This window comes from Rhipicephalus sanguineus, chromosome 2 (assembly GCF_013339695.2).
Source record: "Rhipicephalus sanguineus isolate Rsan-2018 chromosome 2, BIME_Rsan_1.4, whole genome shotgun sequence".
Classification (NCBI taxonomy): domain Eukaryota; kingdom Metazoa; phylum Arthropoda; class Arachnida; order Ixodida; family Ixodidae; genus Rhipicephalus; species Rhipicephalus sanguineus.
In genome coordinates, this window is record NC_051177.1 from 51760631 (window position 1) to 51768044 (window position 7414).

Sequence of the window (7414 nt, forward strand, 5' to 3'; positions counted from 1 at the left end):
TGCCGAGTGTTCCGTCGCCAGCAGCCTGCAAGTTCGCCGCTGTGGAGGAAATGAAGGATCGGGACAAACTCGTGAAAAACTGGCGGAGTTATTTTTTGTCGTGCTTCGATGATTCTTCCCCCTCTCTCTTATATATATATTTTTTTCATTTTTTGCCGATGATGACATTCGTTAGGTCGTGACGTGTGCGGTAGTGAATGCGCGTCGTGTCATTATCGGCAGAACACTTTAGTAAGACAGCTGATGTGTCTTGAGAACTGCGCGCAAGCCCTACTGTAAAGCGTGCTCATCAGTTGGCTTTGCCGTCGAAGACCTCGATGTGACGCCTTTATTGCTCAGCCTGACGGCGACAGTCTCCGTGTGACGTACGTTACACGTGGACACCTTGACCTTGAAAAGCAGTCTATTTTAAGTCGTACTGTGCCCGAGTGCTGCGTATGGCTTAAGCTATATAGAATGGGCTTCGCATACCTCAGATTACTTAACCAAGCGTATCCCACGTGCTTTTTCCTGCGCCGTCTGCTGGTGTTATTGCAGAGTCAAAGTTCTTTTTTCCAACTAAAGAAGCGTTTCACTGGCCTTTTCATCGGTGCTTATAAGGTGCCTGTAGAAGCTGCTGTAACTGTTCAAATGGTAGCTTTTACACGTAATCACAACGGAAGGAAAGAATCGATAATGTCGACGAAAACGCTTGTTTGCGTTTCCGTTCATTGTTCAGCTGCTCCAGAGAGTCGTCTTTGTTGGGATATCTCTCTTTTTAGAAATCGTGGGCACCGCGATACCAGGGCACTGAGCATACTTCCTGGTTATTACCGTATAACCCCCAATAACAGAAAAAGAAATCTGTGTGCTGCATTATCTCGTCTGATAACAAGGAACAATAAGCAAAGATAATTTGTGCTGAACAAGCCTGATAAAGTGTGTGCGCACCGAGTGAAGCGATAACGAATGCTCTAACGAGCTGCGCACAAACTGCGTGCTGTGAGTGCTATGCTTGTTTTTTATACAGATAGCGGTAACAAGAGAGATCTCAAACACAACCTCGGACCTTCTATCGGCTTATCTCTAGGTACTCCTTTTATCTACATGCTTTATCAGTCAGAGTTACTCGTATCTGAATAGAGATTTTGACTCGCGCTGTCAACTTTTACCATTGGATCCCTTTCTTGTGTGTGCGCTAGATATGAAGTGGCATCACTAACAAAGTGTGGAGCTCTGACATCAAAAACTAAATGTTTTTTTTTTTTTTCAATCGTATTTACCCGTAACTGTCACGCTGAGTTATTCGAACGATCACAGGATTTATAGTTTTGAGGCGCGACCTTGTAAGTTCTTACGATTTACCTTTTTGAGGAAAATGGGACACCTAGGAAAGAGAAGGCTTATCCATGCTTGAAGGTTTTGCACGTTCCACGTTGCATAGTATTAACTATCGCTGTTTCGGAATGCGGCGGGATATTGTTTATAGAAGCGTGGCTTATGTTTTTTGTCTTTCTTTTTTTTTTTTACTTCGTGAAGATAGTGCGACTGTGACCTAATTATTTTGCTCAACCTAAGTGACCGTGCGGTGGCGATGTTTCAGTTGAAAGTTCATCGTGCCTGTGAAAAAAAAAAAAATTGTCGGCATCGAAGCTCGGGAGTGTTGTTATACTTCCGTGCATTGCAGCCCGGCTTGTGTGACGTGTCTGAGTGTGCATAATGTTAAGTGCGTGAGTGTGTGTGCGCCGATCTTCGGTTCTTACAAACTAATCAGAGTGTGGGACTTGCGCCTTACGGAACGGACAACTGCGCCCCCATTGTGACTGTGGCGTAAAAAGACACGAAAGCCGCCTCAACTTCAACGCTCTTGGAAAGCTTGGATTTCGTTTAGAGTCATGTTAACTGTACCTTTATGGGCTGTGTCTTTTTTTTTTTTTCGCCTCTGTAGATTACTTAATCGAGTACAACGTTCGTGGAACAGCTCGCTTTTCATTCATATTTGCCGGCATAGTGCTCGCGCCTATGTCGTTTTCGCAGTTCTGATTAAAAAATTTCTTTCTTCCTTTTTATCTGCCTTACGTCATTTACACGTCGCCCGCGTATGGCGATTTCAACCTCCTCATGCGTCATCAGTTTGTTCTCGAAGTGCCTCTCACTTACCAGCGTGCCGTGATCACCGCTACAGCCTCGTGGATTGCATGGCTTACGTTAACGATTGCGCATGCGTCGAAGTGTAACGAATATTTCGAAAGCTATCGTGTCTGTCACACACTTCAGCGTTTGACGAACGCACCCTAGCCGTGTCAGACGTCAGAAATACCCCAAGAAGTCAGTGTCTTTAATGTATTTCGACGTGAATTTTGACGGATGATTGTGCATTTCGCGTACGTTCTCGGTGACGTCTGCTGTAGCGGAAAGCACTGCAAAGGTCTTCCTTCTCGGTTTTCGTAGCCTTCGCGATCATTCCGTACGCAGTGTATGTAACTTCGCGTGTCCTTTGCTGTACTGAGTACAAGATTCATCATTAAAGGCGCTGGCTGCGACACTTCCTGTGTTCTGTTGTCAGTTGTTGAATGAGTGCTGCGCATGACAGCCACTGCGTGGCCAGCAGCGCTATCAAGGTAGTGCCAGAGTGTGGTTGCAAACACGGTTAAATGCAAGAATGACACGATCGAGTGGTATCGAGATATAGAAACAATTTCAGTCCAAACAAAGCGGTGATAGCGCTGATCGCATTGCACGTAATTATTGCGTACAATACTCACAAATTGAAACGCAAAATGGTTTTTTTTAGTATAACGAGTGATATGAGCAATTGCTCTTGATAATCGCGCCATGTCGCTGCAAATGTGGCCGCTAACGGGAATGTTAGCTCTGACGTAAGTGTTGCAGTCAAAATTACGCCCGTATGACACGAACTTTAGACGCTGGAAACGAATGTACGTGCATTACTTAGCCCGAAATTTCCGCGTTTTATTCCGCGAGTACCGTACATCAGGTGTAGTGTGCATAAAGAATTCGGCGCATCCACTTTTAGGCGATTGACTCGAATCAATATATCTGATAGCTTGCACGTGGCGTCATGGACGCAGCTTCTGAATGTACTGGTACTCCACAATGGTGGTTTTGATGACAAACAAATTGCGTCAATGTGAAAATGACGTGCAAGGAGCGTCTCTGTGCATGTTTAAAGAAAGAACCTGCATATGTGGCGTTTTGATGGCATTAATGTGGCATTGCAAACGTCGCGTCTCCAGAGGCTGGTGCTCCAACATGGTGGTTTCAGTGACGTCAATGCAAGCCATCTATACACGGTTTATGAGAGACCAAAAGAGCATTAAATTCTGGGACTTCGCGCCATAACTCCAATCTGAACATGAGACATATCATATATACATATACTGGGAAACTCCGGATCTCACTGCCTGAAAGGGCTAAAGCTATTGCTACGACGGTGCTCAGCTAAATGGGGAGAGAGAGAGAGAGAGAGATAAACTTTATTTACAATAAAAAAAATTCTTTTGGGGGGAACCCTAGTCGAGGGCCCCACTGGCCTTGGCCGCCCGTTCAACCTGGTCGATCAGCGCTTGCTGATCGGCCAGGTCTGAGCTGGACAGTCGCGCCTCCCACTGCTCCAACGTGTGTGTTGGTATCGTGCCTGTGTGTGTCAGGTGTGGGGGGTGTTTAGAGCAGCCCCAGGTAGAATCACAAATTATGATAATTTTGCGGATCAATGGCCTAAACAGTTTACGTGTGGGCGTCTGCGTCGGCCAGCTAACTAGCATTCTCACAATAAGCGAGTGGGGCATCTCCTGGAGATGTAACCACAATAATGATAGGATCAAGGCTGATTTCAGGTCGAGGCTGTTGTACGGCAGTAAAGGCACGAGCGAGCGCAGAGCGAAGGTGTTGGCTAGCCAACTAGAAATGGCATTTCTATTTGGCTCGAGACCGGGCTAGTTATTATATCATTAAACGATCTTAAAGGACGAAGGTAAAAAAAAATAGCGGAGATGACCCTCCGTACGTTTTCCTTATTGTCTGTCCTTATGTCTCTTTTTACTGTCTCTATTTTCTCCTTCGAGCTTCGGTGCTTACGTGCAACAACAAGACAAGCCTGAATGAGACACATGATGCCCATGCATAAAAAAATTACGTTTCAGGACCGAGTATGGGCCAGAGTCAGAAATTGTTTTATTTAGTCGTTAAATGAATTACAAAATTTGTGTATACAGGAGTGAATGTAGAAAAATTAGCTGGAGTAGCAAACAGCAGTACAGGAAACGAACAATAAAATACTCTGTCGCAGGCAAAAAAAAAAGGAGTTCGACCTAAGAAAAAGAACAGCAGAAAGCGTAAAAAAAGGAAAAAGCCAAAATTAGACACGATAATAAATAAAGGTAATTCAACAATCCTAAATAGTTTTCATATGATGGGACGTCCAATCATCGAATAAAACGCTAAGATGAACATCAACAGGCATATTTCTTAGAAAAACAATGTACCAGACCCTAACATAATATACCAAGCTTAATGGAGCTTAACCAAGCTTAAGTCCTAATGGAGAAGCATAATACATCATTCGGCAGAATTACCTCTGAATTACGTTTTGCCGGCATTACGTTCTACGAGTACATTAAGGTATATATAAAACGGGCACGTAAGATCCATCGGCCTGACAGAACATCACCAAGCGGCTTTGGAATTGCGTTCGTTTCACTTTGAGCTGAATATGATTAGTAACAAAGCGGAGCACGTACACCAGTGATCTAAGAAACGCGGCCATCCTTGCTTTCAGACGGAGGCACGAAGCAAGACGGTTTACACGTAAGTGTCTGAAATGGTATAAAATGATAGCGTAAAATAATTAGCTGTTGCCGCCGTGATGAAGATATATGATCGTATAGGAATGCTGACCCCGTAGCAGACATTCCTTGCTCGACGACTTCCCATAAATGGCATGTGTAACCGTGGAAAAAATGTTAATGAGAACTAACAGAAAAAATGCTAACAAAGAACATTTTTGCAACATTTCTGGAGGTGTGTATGACAGAAAAATTGCAGTAATGTTACTGAGATTCAAACACCTTACACAAAAGCCGCTGCATTATCTGCAAAAAAAAAAAAAAAATTGGCATTAAAACGCGAAATGACACTCTCAGAATAAATTTTCTGACATACACCCCTCAGACGACATTCTGCGAAATTCGGGGAATTTCCTACGTGACCAAATTTTTTTTTGTTTTCCGGAATATTCGCGCGATTCATTGTTTTCAACGCAATAAGTTAGCACGATATTTTTCGAACGCATTTGAGATGGTCGCCAAAATGAACGGGATATTTGGCGTGGAACGACCCTAGTGTGATATGAGTAATCTGAGATAATAAATCTAACAGAACGGTTCTGAACAGACTCGCGAGCTTTAGTGAGATTAGATTGGTAAGTGCCAAAGATAGGAAAAGCGCATTCCACTTTAGGTCGCACGTGCGTTTTATGGACAATTAATTTTACGTGTGCATGGCTGTGTCATGAAAAAATTACAGGTGAAGAGAACCTAGAATTTTGTTAGCTGAATTGATAAGGTAGGTTACATGATTTGACCACGACAAATCTTTGGATAGGTGAAGGCCTAAGTACTCAAAGGAGTCGATGTTTGATATTGTAGAGTTACTAATCTTATAGGCCGGGTGAGCCATGTCGCACACCTGTCTTCCATAGGGAAGAGAGAGAAGTCAGCGAGGTTATTGACAGGGCGCTACAGGACACGATCATCTGCAAAAAAGCGAATGACCGAGATTACAGTAGATGGCGGGTCATAAAGGCAGGAAAAAATTAAGGCACCTTCGTACTAGTGGTGCCAAGCCTAAAGGAAGTGCAGAGCTGGGGGGAGGGGGGGGGGGGGGCTTCTTTGTTTCTCTTTATTTTCCTCTTTATTTTTGTCTCTTTTGTCTCTGCTTATTTCTATTTCTTACTTTTGCTCTGTATATATTTCTTTCTATTTCTCACTCCTTCTGTCTTTCTTTCTCTTTCTTCCCATTCTCTATTTTCTCGCTTCTCATTTCTTTCTATCTATATATTTCTATATCTTTATTTGAGTCTCTCTGTTTCTGTTTTTCTTCCTTTTTCTTTCTCTCTATTTCTCTCTTTTCCTTTCTTTCTGTGCTGTAACTTGCCATCTCCCCTTCTCCTCACCCTCACCTATCTCCTCCCGCACGCACTTCCCTTTCCCACACCCTTGCTATGTTATACTATAATACACAAGAACGTTTCTTTTTTATACACACAAGGCTATGTTACGTTCTGTGTGCCTGGATATATCCCAATGGTGACGACGCTCGCCTTCGGATCGTGGGTACGCGGGATCGAATCCCGCCTCAGCAAGAAATTTTTTCGCCACGAATTTCTCTCTTTCTCTTTCCTTCTCTCTCCTTTTCTTTCTATCTCTCTGTTCTCGTTCTCTCACACATCAGAGTTATTGCATCCCACGCCGGACAAATCGACTCACGTGTTCTTGGAGCGAAGCAGAAGATGAAGAAGAGGACGGAGATAGCGCGTGCGGTTCATTTTCCGTCGACGCGAAACGGCATAACGAAAATATTAACAACTCCGCTGTATAGAAATAGGAGTGTCCTGGGGTACACCAGAGAAAACGGGGGAAACCGAGGATCTGTATTTGTAAGCATATATACGAGCTGTTCGCGGTTCGATGAGCAACATTATCCAGTTACGAACAAGCGGATGAATGTTTACGCGAGAGAGTTTTAGTAAAAGACAAGAATCTGGAACTTTAGCGCTAAACTTAGCGTATGCACAAACCACCGGGAGTATAAAGAAGGGGACCATGAGGCAATGCGAAGCAGCGTTTCGGCATATCGAGCCCGCGTTTCAGAGGGGGAGTGGAGAGGAGGAAAGGGGAAGAGAGGAATGGAGAGGGGAATGGGAGAGAGTATAGGAGAGGGGGTGGTGAGGAGGTGTGCGGAGAGGGTTCGCGCATGCGCAGTAAGGGTGGTCATGCCGCACACCACCAGTTTGAACTCCGTCATAAGATGCTTCGCATCTAAAAAACCGCCTGTAGCAACGTCACCCCCACCACCACCACCCAACCCAGTTTACAATGGAACGCAAAAAGCTTGGTTGGATGCTCTGCGTATACGCAAAGGCCCATTGCGTTACCCAAAGACACAAAATTAAAAACTCTCTACTGTGCGCTCGTTAGCGTCAGTGTCAAAGCATCAGCGCGTTGTTTGAGGGTCCAGTGAATACTGGTATTCACTAAACTGCCATGTACTCGCATTTGCGGACACGGTAACATTCTCTACAAAAGCAATAAAACTTTTTTGGCCTAACATCGATTCCCTCCCTACTACTGTTGCCGTGATAAAGGATATATTCGCATTCAGTGGGAAACTAACTTTATTTTTGTTCCCATTTGAA